We start from the raw sequence: 16379 nt of genomic DNA on the forward strand, positions 1-16379 counted from the left end.
ATAGTACTATCGGTACTGGCTGGTTGCTGTCTTCTTCCTTGAAAGGAACTTTTCTTCTTCCATATTGCAGGATTTGGGGCATCTGGGAGAAAACGGAAGTGCAAAGTGTACCTATAGGCTCTCAGCACGTGAGAAGATGTTTCAAATGGCTGTAAGCACTATGGGACGTAACATCTGAGGTCTTCAATGCCCTAGACTTAGAACTACTTAAACCTAACTAACCTAAGGACATCACACACATCTACATCCGATTCAGGACTCGAGCCTGCAAACCTAGCAGCCGTGTGGTTCCGGACTGAATCGCCTAGAATCGCTCGACCACAGCGGCCGGCACTAGAGAAGAGAGAATGGCACCTGATATTGAGCGCGCGCATCAAAACGAAATTTTAAAGTGAAGGAGATTTTAGTTTTCACGTACAAGGTCTTTCCTTTTGGCTATGGCCGAAACGCTTATTCAGAAGAAAATGTGAGAATAATACAATATTATTAAAAAAACACTGCTTCACGGAATCTGAACAGTTTGTTGGGTTTGAAGTAATGATAAATATGGATGTATTTATTACAGTGAAATGCTCCTGATTCAATATAGCAAACTAGTTGATAGTTACATTAAGGAAACTTAATTCATACTGAATACCGTTCGTCCAAGAAACAATTCAGTGCCAGTTCGATTTTATGAAGTCAGATATGGGTGTTAAAATTGGTTAGCTGCAAGAGATATTCCTTATATTTACTTGAATTGTAAGAACCTACAATTTACAATAGACGATATTCTAATAATTAATGAAGGTGAACAATATGTTTACCTATGTGACGAACAAAGGATGTAATGTTTATGTAATAAATCGTTTGAATAGTTTTGTTTGGTTTTTCCCTTCTCCTCTGAAATATATTAAATGCGTATAATGAAATGTTTTATTTTTGATGCATCATCCTGACGAGATCTTGCTTTTGTTATAATCGGCACGTAACCTGAAATATCTGAAGAGGTGAACAGTAATTGATGTATGCACAAAATACGAGTCCCCACTCTGAAGCTTGAAACTGGTACCGAGATTGCAGGTGGATTTAGACGTTCAGTAGAAACAACAGTAGGATTCTGAATCATTTACAAACAGACATATGTAACGATCATTTCAGGAAGCTAGGGCAAAAACTCATCTCATCGTTTTCTACTTTGAAATTTTTTTTTTTTTTTTTTTTTTTTTTTTTTTTGCACGATTCACCAGAACTCTTAAGATGCTTTAACCATTTCACGTCACTTGCAGTAGACTGATATTGTGCAATATCCAGTAAGTCAACATAGTCACAAAAATTGTAGAACAGTCAATACGAGATATGTTAATGTGATGAATGCTCAGCCTGTGATTTCACAGAAGCGTCATGTAGTCACCACTGTGCGACAGCATTATTTAACTATAAGCCGAAGATGAAGAATGTTTTGCACTGCAAGATAAAGTTTTTACCCTAACATAGACTCGCAGTACTGCTTGGCTGACTCTGAAACGTAGATAAAGTTAGTATGGAAACAATAGCTGTTACACAAAATTATGGAACCACTGTAATATTAGTAGCTTTAATCGTCTCAGTTTACAACGAAATGGAAATAATTACCCGCACTATTGCTTGTAAGAGCATAAACCTTTCACTGTGAAGGGCATTCATGTTCCCCAAACAAGTCCATAATGAAAATGTAAGAACATAATTTCAACAGTAGGCTTCTGGCTTCTCTACGCAAGCTGCTGTTAACTACACCAGGTCTTTGCAGACACATTCGTGACATCTAATGCTGAGTCAAGGCCTTTTTCTTGTTCATACAGTCACTTGCTACTCTCATGTTTGGATATGTGTGCACTGTATATTACTCAGATGTGTGTGTGTGTGTGTGTGTGTGTGTGTGTGTGTGCGTGTTGTGTATTTTTGATGAATAATTCAGATTATTCTGATATTTTGTACATGGCGCTGGTTTCAGATCACTCAGATACTTCTGAATACGGCCCCAATTTATGCATTTCAGAGCGTTTGGATACTTTGGAACATAGCAGTCGGATACCGATTAGTTGTTTCACTTCAGTGACCAGTCAAATACTGCATTGTGATTGGCTGTTTTGTGTTAATGCCTGGTAAAATAGTGGACCCTGATTGGGAAACGTGCATGCTTATGTATTTCTAGTAGGTAATACAGGTTGTTCGGATACTTTTGAACATGGTTCCATCTTAGATTCCAGGACCAGTGGGCTGACAAACCTTAACTGGATTAGTTCCACCGTATCTGATCTTTAAAATTTTTCCTCCATTTTAAACTTAGCACAATGGTGCTAGCACCAACACCTTAGATTTTTTAAAAATTATCTACCACAACATTTGGATTGTGATGTCATCAGTTAACTGGAGAAAATTCTCTCACCAGGTCCAGGTGTCAGGACCACTAGATCCAAAACCAGTTCTGAGCGATGTGCTGGAAGCCCTGTAGTTGTGCCACTGATAGTGCCCCAGATACAGTTCCTTCCTGTCCAGATCAAGCGAATTTGTTGGCCAAGAGATCAACATCAGTTCACTATAATTATTTACAAACCATTGAAGAAGGGTTTTACCCTTCTGGCAGGGGCAGTTAACCTGCTGGAAGACGCCGGCCGCTGTGACCGAGCGGTTGTAGGCGCTTCAGTCCGGAACCGCGCTGCTGCTAGGGTCGCTGGTTCGAATCTGCTGGCATGGATGTGTGTGATGTCCTTAGGTTAGTTGGGTTTAAGTAGTTCTAAGTCTAGAGGGCTGACGATCTCATGACCTCATATATCAAGTCCCATAGTGCTTAGAGCCATTTGAAACATCTGAACCTGCTGGAAGATGCTGTCTACATTGGCGTAGACATCAACCCGTTGCCTGCAATAAAGTGTCGTCGTAACTGCCGTCTGCTGTGCAGCGAGCTACGTTAATTTAAGTATTAACTGTATTTTTCTTACTTGTCACTTCTTCTTCCGTGTGTTTTTGCTTTTAGGAAGCTTTAATTGTCGAGTGCTAGTAATAGTGTTCCATAGATTTCGTGTTTGTTTTGAATACAGTCAGAGAGAGTCCCTTTAGTCAGCCATAGTGCCAGTAGTGTCAGTGTCGTCGTAACTGCCGTCTGTGTTACGTCTGCCGTGCAGCGAGATACGTTAATTTAAGTATTAACTGTATTTTCTTACTTGTCACTTCTTCTTCCGTGTGTTTTTGTGTTTAGGAAGCTTTAAATGTCGAGTGCTAGTCATAGTGTTCCATAGATTTCGTGTTAGTTTTGAATACAGTCAGAGAGAGTCCCTTTAGTCAGCCATAGTGCCAGTAGTGTCAGTGTCGTCGTAACTGCCGTCTGTGTTACGTCTGCCGTGCAGCGAGATACGTTAATTAGAGTATTAACTGTATTTTCTTACTTGTCACTTCTTCTTCCGTGTGTTTTTGTGTTTAGGAAGCTTTAAATGTCGAGTGCTAGTCATAGTGTTCCATAGATTTCGTGTTTGTTTTGAATACAGTCAGAGAGAGTCCCTTTAGTCAGCCATAGTGCCAGTAGTGTCAGTGTCGTCGTAACTGCCGTCTGTGTTACGTCTGCCGTGCAGCGAGATACGTTAATTAGAGTATTAACTGTATTTTCTTACTTGTCACTTCTTCTTCCGTGTGTTTTTGTGTTTAGGAAGCTTTAAATGTCGAGTGCTAGTCATAGTGTTCCATAGATTTCGTGTTTGTTTTGAATACAGTCAGAGAGAGTCCCTTTAGTCAGCCATAGTGCCAGTAGTGTCAGTGTCGTCGTAACTGCCGTCTGTGTTACGTCTGCCGTGCAGCGAGATACGTTAATTTAAGTATTAACTGTATTTTCTTACTTGTCACTTCTTCTTCCGTGTGTTTTTGTGTTTAGGAAGCTTTAAATGTCGAGTGCTAGTCATAGTGTTCCATAGATTTCGTGTTTGTTTTGAATACAGTCAGAGAGAGTCCCTTTAGTCAGCCATAGTGCCAGTAGTGTCAGTGTCGTCGTAACTGCCGTCTGTGTTACGTCTGCCGTGCAGCGAGATACGTTAATTAGAGTATTAACTGTATTTTCTTACTTGTCACTTCTTCTTCCGTGTGTTTTTGTGTTTAGGAAGCTTTAAATGTCGAGTGCTAGTCATAGTGTTCCATAGATTTCGTGTTTGTTTTGAATACAGTCAGAGAGAGTCCCTTTAGTCAGCCATAGTGCCAGTAGTGTCAGTGTCGTCGTAACTGCCGTCTGTGTTACGTCTGCCGTGCAGCGAGATACGTTAATTTAAGTATTAACTGTATTTTCTTACTTGTCACTTCTTCTTCCGTGTGTTTTTGTGTTTAGGAAGCTTTAAATGTCGAGTGCTAGTCATAGTGTTCCATAGATTTCGTGTTTGTTTTGAATACAGTCAGAGAGAGTCCCTTTAGTCAGCCATAGTGCCAGTAGTGTCAGTGTCGTCGTAACTGCCGTCTGTGTTACGTCTGCCGTGCAGCGAGATACGTTAATTTAAGTATTAACTGTATTTTCTTACTTGTCACTTCTTCTTCCGTGTGTTTTTGTGTTTAGGAAGCTTTAAATGTCGAGTGCTAGTCATAGTGTTCCATAGATTTCGTGTTTGTTTTGAATACAGTCAGAGAGAGTCCCTTTAGTCAGCCATAGTGCCAGTAGTGTCAGTGTCGTCGTAACTGCCGTCTGTGTTACGTCTGCCGTGCAGCGAGATACGTTAATTTAAGTATTAACTGTATTTTCTTACTTGTCACTTCTTCTTCCGTGTGTTTTTGTGTTTAGGAAGCTTTAAATGTCGAGTGCTAGTCATAGTGTTCCATAGATTTCGTGTTTGTTTTGAATACAGTCAGAGAGAGTCCCTTTAGTCAGCCATAGTGCCAGTAGTGCTAGGGTTTGTTTGAATACAGTGCAGAGACAGGCAGTGCTATTTTCATTGTATTCTTCAAGAAGCGTCTATTAACCACAGTTTAGTCAACTATTAGCCGCCTTTAGTGAATTAGCAGTATAGTTAAAATTTGATTGACACTCTACAGTAAATTGATTTCTTAGGATGGATAGGATGTGTGACTGCTGTGTACGGACTCAGGAGGAGCTGGCCACTGTTCGCGAACAGCTGAACATGTTGATGGCCGCGGTCAGCCGTCTTCAAGCTGCTGCCTCGGAGTGTAGCGGCAGTGGGGAGTCTGGTGCGTCGCATGGTACACCCCAGGTGTTACATGCTTCACCCACTGTCCCTGCTGTCGAGACATCTTCGCGGGTATCGGGCGCGGTTCGGCCACCCTCTCCCCAAGGGGAGTGGCGGGTTCAGCGGCGTTCGCGGCGCACGACGCCGTGGGTCAATGTGGAGGCTGGCCGTGTGGCATCGCCCGCTCTGCCTCTGAGTGGACATGTGGCCGCTCCTTCAGCAAGGTCAGAGCAGGCACACGGGGGGAGGGGTTTATTAGTGATTGGGAGCTCCAACGTTCATTAGGCGCGTGATGGAGTCCCTTAGGGAAATAGCTGAAAGGTCGGGGAAGAAGGCCAGTGTTCACTCTGTCTGCTTGCCGGGGGGTCTCATCTGAGATGTGGAGGAGGCCCTACCGGCGGCGATAGAGAGCACTGGGTGCACCCGACTGCAAATTGTTGCTCATGTCGGAACCAATGACTCCTGCCGTCTGGGTTCAGAGGTCATCCTCAGTTCATACAGGCGGTTGGCGGCGTTGGTGAAGGTGGAAAGCCTCGCTCGCGGGGTGGAATCTGAGATAACTATTTGTAGTATCGTTCCCAGAACCGATCGCGGTCCTCTGGTTTGGAGCCGAGTGGAAGGCTTAAACCAGAGGCTCAGACGATTCTGCGGAGATCTGGGGCGCAAATTTATAGACCTCCGCTATCGGGTGGAGAAATGTAGGGTCTCTCTGAATAGGTCAGGCGTGCAACTACACGCCGGAAGCGGCTACAAGGGTAGCGGAGTACATGTGGAGTGCACATGGGGGTTTTTAGGTTAGAGAATTCCCTCCCTAGGCCCGACAAGACGCCTCCTGAGACGTGGCAAGGTAGGAGTAGGCAAAATGCAACAGGGAATAACAATATTAATGCGCTAATAGTAAACTGCAGGACTGTCTATAGAAAAGTCCCAGAACTGCTCTCATTAATAAACGGTCACAATGCTTACATAGTACTAGGGACAGAAAGTTGGCTGATACCAGATGTAAACAGTAATGGAATTCTAAACTCCGATTGGAATGTATACCGCAGAGACAGGCTGGACAGTGAAGGGGGAGGCGTGTTTATAGCGATAAGAAGTGCAATAGTATCGAAGGAAATTGACGGAGATCCGAAATGTGAAATACTTTGGGTGAATGTCACGGTTAAAGCAGGCTCAGACATGGTAATTGGATGTCTCTGTAGGCCCCCTGGCTCAGCAGCTGTTGTGGCTGAGCACCTGAAGGATAATTTGGAAAATATTTTGAATAGATTTCCCCACCATGTTATAGTTCTGGGTGGAGATTTTAATTTGCTGGATATAGACTGGGAGACTCAAACGTTCATAACGGGTGGCGGGGACAAAGGATCCAGTGAAATTTTTTAAAGTGCTTTTTCTGAAAACTACCTTCAGCAGTTAAGCAGAGAACCGACTCGTGGCGATAACGTATTAGACCTTCTGGTGACAAGCAGACCCGAACTATTTGAAACAGTTAACGCAGAACAGGGAATCAGCGATCTTAAAGCGGTTACTGCATCAATGATTTCAGCCGTAAATAGAACTATTAAAAAGGGTAGGAAGATTTTTCTGTTTAGCAAAAGTGACAAAAAGCAGATTTCAGAGTACTTGACGGCTCAACACAAAAGTTTTATCTCAAGTACAAATAGTGTTGAGGATCAGTGGACAAAGTTCAAAACCATCGTACAACATGCGTTAGACAAGTATGTGCCAAGCAAGATCGTAAGAGATGGAAAAGAGCCACTGTGGTACAACAACCGAGTTAGAAAACTGCTGCGGAAGCAAAGGGAACTTCACAGCAAACATAAACATAGCCAAAGCCTTGCGGACAAACAAAAATTTACGCGAAGCGAAAGATAGTATGAGGAGGGCTATGCGACAGGCGTTCAATGAATTCGAGAGTAAAGTTCTATGTACTGGTTTGGCAGAAAATCCTAAGAAATTTTGGTCTTATGTCAAAGCGCTAGTTGGATCAAAACAAAATGTCCAGACACTCTGCGACCAAAATGGTACTGAAACAGAGAGTGACAGAATAAAGGCCATAATGCTAAATGTCTTTTTCCAAAGCTGTTTCACAGGGGAAGACTACACTGTAGTTCCTTCTCTAGATGGTCGAACACACGACAAAATGGTAGATAACGAAGTAGACGACAGAGGGATAGAGAAACAATTAAAATCGCTCAAAAGAGGAAAGGCCGCTGGACCTGATGGGATACCAGTTAGATTTTACACAGAGTACGCGAAGGAACTTGCCCCCATTCTTGCAGCGGTGTACCGTAGGTCTCTAGAAGAGCGTAGCGTTCTAAAGCATTGGAGAAGGGCACAGGCCATCCCCGTCCTCAAGAAGGGACGTCGAACAGATGTGCAGAACTATAGACCTATATCTCTAATGTCGATCAGTTGTAGAATTTTGGAACACGTATTATGTTCGAGTATAATGACTTTTCTGGAGACTAGAAATCTACTCTGTAGGAATCAGCATGGGTTTCGAAAAAGACGATCGTGTGAATCCCAGCTCGCGCTATTCGTCCACGAGACTCAGAGGGCCACAGACACGGGTTCCCAGGTAGATGCCGTATTTCTTGACTTCCGCAAGGCGTTCGATACAGTTCCCACAGTCGTTTAATGAACAAAGTAAGAGCATATGGACTATCAGACCAGTTGTGTGATTGGATTGAAGAGTTCCTAGATAGCAGAACGCAGCATGTCATTCTCAATGGAGAGAAGTCTTCCGAAGTAAGAGTGACTTCATGTGTGCCGCATGGGAGTGTCGTAGGACCATTGCTATTCACAATATACGTAAATGACCTTGTGGATCACATCGGAAGTTCACTGAGGCTTTTGGCGGATGATGCTGTGGTATATCGAGAGGTTGTAACAATGGAAAATTGTACTGAAATGCAGGAGGATCTGCAGCGAATTGGCGCATGTTGCAGGGAATGGCAATTGAATCTCAATGTAGACAAGTTTAATGTGCTGCGAATACCTAGAAAGAAAGATCCGTTATCATTTAGCTACAATGTAGCAGGTCAGCAACTGGAAGCAGTTAATTCCATAAATTATCTGGGAGTACGCATTAGGAGTGATTTAAAATGGAATGATCATATAAAGTTCATCGTCGGTAAAGCAGATGCCAGACTGAGATTCATTGGAAGAATACTAAGGAAATGCAATCCGAAAACAAAGGAAGTAGGTTACAGTACGCTTGTTCTCCCACTGCTTGAATACTGCTCAGCAGTGTGGGAACCGTACCAGATAGGGTTGATAGAAGAGATAGAGAAGATCCAACGGAGGGCGGCGCGCTGCGTTGCAGGATCATTTAGTAAGATGATAAACTCCATTGGAAGACTCTGCAGGAGAGACGGTCAGTACCTCGGTACGGGCTTTTGTTGAAGTTTCGAGAACATACCTTCACCGAGGAGTCATGCAGTATATTGCTCCCTCCTTCGTATATCTCGCGAAGATACCATGAGGATAAAATCAGAGAGATTAGAGCCCACACAGAGTCATACCCACAATCCGTCTTTCTACGAACTATACGAGACTGGAATAGAAGGGAGAACCGATACAGGTAGACAAGGTACCCTCCGCCACACACCGTCAGGTGGCTTGCGGAGTATGGATGTAGACGTAGATGTAGAAGTTTATGCAGTCAAAAGGTGTCAGATGCCTTACTAGCACAAATCCTATGAAAACCCAGACGATCTTCACCTATAGCTTACCACTGTCCTGTGTTCCTGGTGCAGTCCATGTTTCAAGCAGCTGTTCCCTGGATGATGGCATATTCGAACACAAACATCGACCTCGCTTATCAAGGAACTGGTTTTATCCTACCGAACGAGATGTTTCCATATATCCTTTGTCCAGTTGCGATGATCCCATGTCTACTCCAATTACATTTGTCGTTATATCTACATTGAGACACATCAGAGATGTCTCTAATGGAGCTCCATGTTGAAGAGTTTGCACTGATGGTATGCTAGGAAACACTTGTGCGCAAACCGGCATTGTTTTCTGTTGTTAGATCTGCCACAAGTCGTCACCTGTCATGCTTTACAGAACTGGCAGGACTACAAACTAAACATTCTGTGATGGGGCGTGAACGTCCATAAAGTTGTCACCCATTTGTGCTTTCACTGTCATTCCATCACTTTCCACAGACACTTGAACAAGTAAGATGTGATCAGGCGAGCAGCTCCGCCGTTTCTGAGAATCTTAATCACAGATCCCATGGCATACCAATCTGCACTTCGTCGAGGTCACTTACCTGCGGCCTGTATCGTCACTTAAATGATTATATCATTCCTCTCTAATACCCTTTTATACTTTCGTTACTGGTCACGCCCACTATGCTACAATTGCGATTTCTTAGAATTGTGTCAATGAATCTACCTAATTATAATAGCCTAGTACTGAATTCACGTGTTCATGCCTTTTCATCCAGTTTTCTGGTACTTGTCAGCAGGGCCATTGTTCAGTCTACCAACATGCCACGGAGAGTTTAGGTAATTTAGAGCGTGCACATATGGTCACAGGAAACTGTCCGTCGAAATTGTGTACACCACCGTGACGTCATTCATCAATCGAAAATCCAGCTGCTATCATGGTACATAGATCAGTAAAGGTCTGCCCCGTAGTGTTCATCCGCTTCAGCAATACTAGCTGATGACCACTGCCTACAAGGTACTGTGTACGATTCGTCAGTATTCTGAGGTCAGTACAACAAATCTGTGAGGTTTCCTTTTGGTATCATCTGTAAGGACTGTGCTGATCCAACAGTACCCAATCGTCTCCACAACAGTTCCGCTTCTTGTATCCATTACGAACGTTAATGAATCCAAAAACCCTTCTCCTTCACAGGCACCACCACCACCGCCACCATCAACAACGTGCATGAAAATGCGAGGCAATGGAACACTTGAAACTGAACCTGTAACAGTGAATCGGATTCTCTTCACCAATGAGTGCAGAATTTGTCTGACGCCTAAATAATGCTGTTGAAGATTAGAGAGAGCCAGATGCCAATGCATGCATCAGCCATGCAGTCCCACGGAAGGTAAGTGAACAATGTTCCAAGCAAGTATTGTGCATGGAAGGCCGATCGTCTCTTTTTCACGCGTCCTCTGGTTTAATGCTGCCCGACACGACTTCCTCTCTTGTGCCAAATTCATCATCTCACAACAGTAATTACATCCAATGTCCCCAGTCATCTGTGGAAATATTCGATTTTCAATCTTTCTCTGCAGGTTTCACCCCATATAGCTCACGCTAGTATCATGGAACTTAGTACCTCATGTTCTAATACACATCATATCATCCTGTATCTCCTTTTCAGTGTTATTCATATGTTTCTTTCTTCGTCCATTTTGCGCAGAACCACGTCCTTTCTTATCAGTACACCCAATTTTCAAAATCCTTTGATATTCCTTCCTCTCAAACACTTATGTTCTCTTTTTGTCCTGTTTTCCACAGCCCGTGATTCAGTTCCAAGCAATGTTGTGCTTCAGATGCACATTCTCAGGAGTTCTTTCTTCAAATTAAGGTCGAAGTTTGATGGTGATAGCATTATTATGGCCAAGAATTTTCTCTAGGACTTTTCTAGTTTTCTTTTCATGTTCTCGTTGTTTTCTTCATCAGAATGTAATTTTGCTTCCAAGTTAGCAGACTTCCTTCACTTCGTGGTTCTCAGTTTTGATAGAAAGTTCACTCATTTCTGCTACACCTAATTACTTTCGTTTTTCTTCAAATCACCCTCAGTTCATCTACTGAGGTCAGTAAACTTGTAACTTTCTTGAAAAAAAAAATAACTTTAAGATTACTTTGAGTCGATGTCTGATCTGTGGAGAGAGTATTGAACTCGAATTGTCGTGTTGCGCATTGTAAGTGTAATTGGTGTGCTTACTGTGTATTATTGTAAGCAAAACTTTATGAATCGATTGGGCAATGCATCTCCCAATACCAATAAAGAAATACAGTCATTGCAAAATACATTCAGCCCATTAGGCACTGAATCATCTGGCCCTGTTGAAAACTGATAACTTTGCTCCCTATGCACATAGGAAATAAATTAAATTGCCTTACCTCTGAAGCAGCAACGGTGGAAAGCGAACTATTCCGGTCTCTCATTAAAAAAATAAATATAAATATTCCAACTACAGTTTCAGCAGTGTGAAATACTGGCCATAATACTTGAAATGCACATGAAATTCCTTTGATGATAAATGAGAACATTTAAGAAAATCCAACTTCTTTAAAAAGTATATGAGCTGGATAATAGTGAATTACTAATACTCAGTTTTTTTAGCAAAATTATATTGCAAGTTAAGTTTGTATTTTCAAAAACATCTGACAACTGAAGTTACGTTATGCACAACTGATTCATAAACAATGAGATTTAAACAGTATGTAATATCTAACTTCATTAATCCAACATAAATGCAGATCATCAAATTACACATACCTCTGTTAAAAAATCATAAAAGTATTACAAAAATGAAATATCTAACTAGCCTTTTTATCAAAACCGTTTGCATACGTTTTGGGGTTACTCAAAAATTAAAAATTATCAGCCAGCTCATCTATATTAACGTGCTGGTGAAAACAGAAATCATAATTATTGAACATCTTTACCTTATTTACCACTCTTGGTTGCTTATCACAGCACATCCCAAAGACTGCCTATTCCATGGTCTTACCCTCACAGACAGCCACCTACAACTGGGCGCCCGGCGCTCTCTGACTTCAACAAAGCAGTATCTTTGGCTATGCGGTCGCGCACAGTCAGCGATCCGCATTACCGAGCCTACCAGAGACTTTCACCGTTTATAGTATACTAGTTTCATTTTAATTTATTAATATTCTTATCTTATTCTGGCGCCACAAACAAGTGGGCCCCAGTATACTCCTTTCATAAACTTCCAGCGGGGTTTAACAAATTTGGCTCATACTTGAAAGTACCTTGTACCACAGATGTGTGGTAAATTTATCTAACTGTATAACATCATTAAACTTGAAAGAATTGAAGTTCTCAAATGCACTAGTATAGATCATAGTCTGGTTACAATATTGTCTCTTAAACAAGGCTGCTGACAAATAAATCATGTAAAGTGAGTCAGTGTACAATCGTAATCATCAAAATAATGGTGTAGGATTGGAAAAGGGAATGGAAGAGTCATACCTGAAACCTAGAGCATGTTGAAATGACTGCATCATAAAGTCCAGTTCTTTTTGTTTTGTGCAGGTTCAACAACTTAGTAGTGACCAATGTGTATTGCACTTAGTGTACCAATACATGTGAGCTCCATATTATTTTCCTCAGTCATGTGGAGAGATACAGGAGGTACTCGGCAACAGATTGCTGACAACCATAGTTGGCGATTAACATAATATCAGCAATGTGATGACCATCATCACCACTGCTCTTTATAGCAGAGTTTCTTCTGAGATCCAAGCAACATATATAGTTACTTATGTTGAAGTATGAATACCAGTAGTAAATTGCTCCAATACCATGAACAGAGGTAGGAAACTGAATAATGGAAGGTACAAAAATGTAGCAAAGGTAGGGTAGTGGAACATGACCATTTCTACCTACATCACCATCGAGTAATTTATCTGTTCATGAAAAGTTCAGTATCTGAATGAAATTACAGACTGGGTGAAGCAACAAGGCTTTGCATCAGAGTGAGTACTCAAAACTGAAAGTGAATAAGATAACATCAGTAAGTGTGGCATCAAGCTGCGAATTAGACATAGAATAATCTAACGTTACACAGAATATCACTGGTTCATAAGATTATACTGAGGCTCTTGGTGGCCTTGTATACGCATTATTAAGAAATCCTAACAGTAGAATCAAGAACTGAATGGCTCCAGGTGGCCTTGTACTTAGAATACATGCAAATCTTAATAACTAAAACACTAAAACAATTATAGAGAAAATATCACTCAGAAGCTCCCAGTGGCCTCCCTACATACATAAATGCTGATCTTAGCAGCTAAAGAAATGTTACAGAAACTTTGTTGGTGGCTGAAAGTGGCCTAGTTTTACATAAAATAAATGCTGACCTTAATAGCTAAAAAGTGACAAGAAATCTTCTTTGAGGGTCACAATGTCCTGGTTTACACGAAATAAATGCTGATTTTAATAGCAAATGTGACAGAAAACATCCTTCCGGTTCAAGGTGGCTTTGTTTTACATAGCATAAACATCAAAGCTGAGAAAGTATCATAAAATGTCATTCACCTATAACTTTATTTGGCACTCAGTCGCCTATGCGTAATTCATAATGAGAATATAGAACTCAACATGGCTTCTACAAGAACAAAGTGCATAAACAACAGTATTATATAAAAGTACAGGTCTGAATGGACTGGATGAGTACATATTAGACTAATAGTATTACAGAATCAAAGTATTTCATCACGTGAATAAAGACACAATATTTGTAGGTTGTGTAGCACCCTCGGGGATTCAGAAAACTACACTATACGATCAAAAGTATTCGGTCACCCCAAAAGTGTACGTTTTTATATTAGGTGCATTGTGCTGCACGTACTGCCTGGTACTCCACAGTAGCGACCTCTGTAGTCATTAGACATCGTGAAATAGCAGAATGGGGCGCTCCGTGGAACTCACGGACTTCGAACTTGGTCAGGTGATTGGGTGTCACTTGTGTAATATGTCTGTACGCGAGGTTTACACACTTCTAAACATCCCTAGTCCACTGTTTCCGACGTGATAGTGAAGTGGAAATATGAAGGGACACGTACGGCACAAAAGCGTAAAGGCTGACCTCGTCTGTCGACTGACAGTGACCGCTGACAGTTGGCGAGCATCGTAATATGTAATAGGCAGACATCTATCCAGACCATCATACAGGAGTTACAAAATGCATCAGGAACCACTACAAATACTATGACAGTTAGGCTTGAGGTGAGAAAACTTGGATTTCATGATCTAGTGGCTGCTCATAACCCACATATCACGCTGGTAAATGCCAAACGACGCCTCGCTTGATGTAAGGAGCGTAAACATTGAACAATTGAACAGTGGAGGCTTGTACCCCCTATTGTTTTGTGTGGCACTATCACAGCACACATTTTAAACCTTTTTGCTTCCCACTGTTGGAGAGCAAGTCGAGGATTGCGGTTGCATCTTTCAACACGATCGAGCACCTGTTCGTAATACACGGATTGTGGCGGAGTGGTTACACGACAATAACATCTCTGTAATGGACTGAGCTGCACAGAGTCCTGACCTGAATCCCACAGAACATCTCTGGGATGTTTTGGAACGCCGACTTTCTGCCCGGCCTCACCGACCGACATCGATACCTCTCCTCAGTGCAGCACTCCGTGTATAATGGGCTGCCATTCCCAAGAAACCTTCCAGCACCCAATTGAACGTATACCTGCGAGAGTGGAAGCTGTCATCAAGGCTAAGTGTGAGCCAACACCATACTGAATTCCAGCATTACCGCTGGAAGGCGCCACTAACTTGTAAGTCATTTTCAGCCAAGTGTCCGGATACTTTTGATCACACAGTGTATCTATTAAATGACCTAAATCTTTAAATATCTTCAGGCAAGGATATGGGAATGCTAAGGACAGAGCACTTTAAGGAAAATGATTAACAGTCAATCATCATTCGTCTTGGATCAAGAACCGCTATGGCTAAAGCAAAGAAAAAATTTGATTGTAGTATACGCAAGCATAAAGGCAGGAGTGCTAAGTGGAATATAGCATAGTGACTAGGTACATTCAGCATATCGCAGTAAATAAAGAGAAAAAGATACTAAGATGAGGGTCAACTGTAGATACAGTGGAACCTGTAATGAATAACCTGAGAAAAGGTAATCATGCATAAGAATATAGTATCATATGCAATCTCATAAGGAATGGTGAAAAAATGTTTTTAGGTGTAAAGCTTCTGTGACAGTCTCCTACAAACAACTCCAATTATTTGGTACAAGGTAAGACAGATTTTCCTACAAAGGACAAAACATACCCAAAATACATATTAGCATTTTACAATATCATTATGGGAACATCATCAATGTGTCAACATAATTTTCATTATTGGAGTGCAGCTCAGAGTATGAACACTCCTTAAAGGTCAATATTCCATCATTATTCCAAAAGTTTGGTGCAGCACATGGCATAACAGTTAGTAAATAATCTAACAATACTCTTATACCTAACACAAAAAGCAGAGAAAAATATCCATAATCTTAAATCTTTATAGGCAGTTTGCCTAATTTATCTAGCACGCCAGTAGGAAAATGGTTATAAAACCTTGCCAGGAAACAATGTGAGTAGTGTCAATGGTGTTTAATATTCCACATAAGTTGTTTGCTTCTTCGACGTACAGGTCGAACAGTGAGAAAGGAAGACTACAGCCTAGCCTTAAATCCTTTCCAATGCGAGCACTTCGTTCTTGGTCTTCCATTCTGATTGTTCTTTCCAGCTATTATACAACGGTATTAAGGGTAATATGAGGTTGGTGAAGTATCTGAACACCATCCTGCAACCTACTGTCTAAGGGTTCATTACCCATATTGAGGATTCCTAGTGAACATCTTCCACCCTGTGATGTACCTTTTGCAATTTCTTGCTTTTGTGTTATAACCGGGAGGGAACTGGATGGAATAAATTCGGTATCTGCTGACATGAACCTGTCTGCGTCACACAGACTAACTGATCTCAGAAGGGTTGCTTCCGGAAACTGACAGGTAGAACAGACACGCTTTGACTACTTTATGGACAGCATGCCAAGAAGTATCAAAGCATGTTGCAGTTAGAAGGTGGAGCAACACGATTTTGAAACCCATCAGCAGAAAATAATTTGATGAGCATGCAAATCAGAGCATTTTAGGACCCACTTTTTTGCAGTAAAGTTATTGCTTTATTTTTTAAAAAAATCATAAGGTATGTCTTTCATTTGACAGTCCTCTTAAATCTTGTAAGTACACACATGCTCACAGATATGGAGATAAGAAAATAAAATTTATTTTGAACAGCGAGACACAGAGAGTGAGGCCATAGGCAGGTTGTTGTATTTTAAGCTAGAGAAAAAGTTTCATATTTAATATAATACAATGAGCAGATCATAGTTGTTGTGTGTGTTGTTTCCATAAGGTGGACAGGTAAACCTTGAACATTCCAAACATTCAATAAATTACTAAAGCA

Source organism: Schistocerca nitens, chromosome 1 (assembly GCF_023898315.1).
Source record: "Schistocerca nitens isolate TAMUIC-IGC-003100 chromosome 1, iqSchNite1.1, whole genome shotgun sequence".
Classification (NCBI taxonomy): Eukaryota; Metazoa; Arthropoda; class Insecta; order Orthoptera; family Acrididae; genus Schistocerca; species Schistocerca nitens.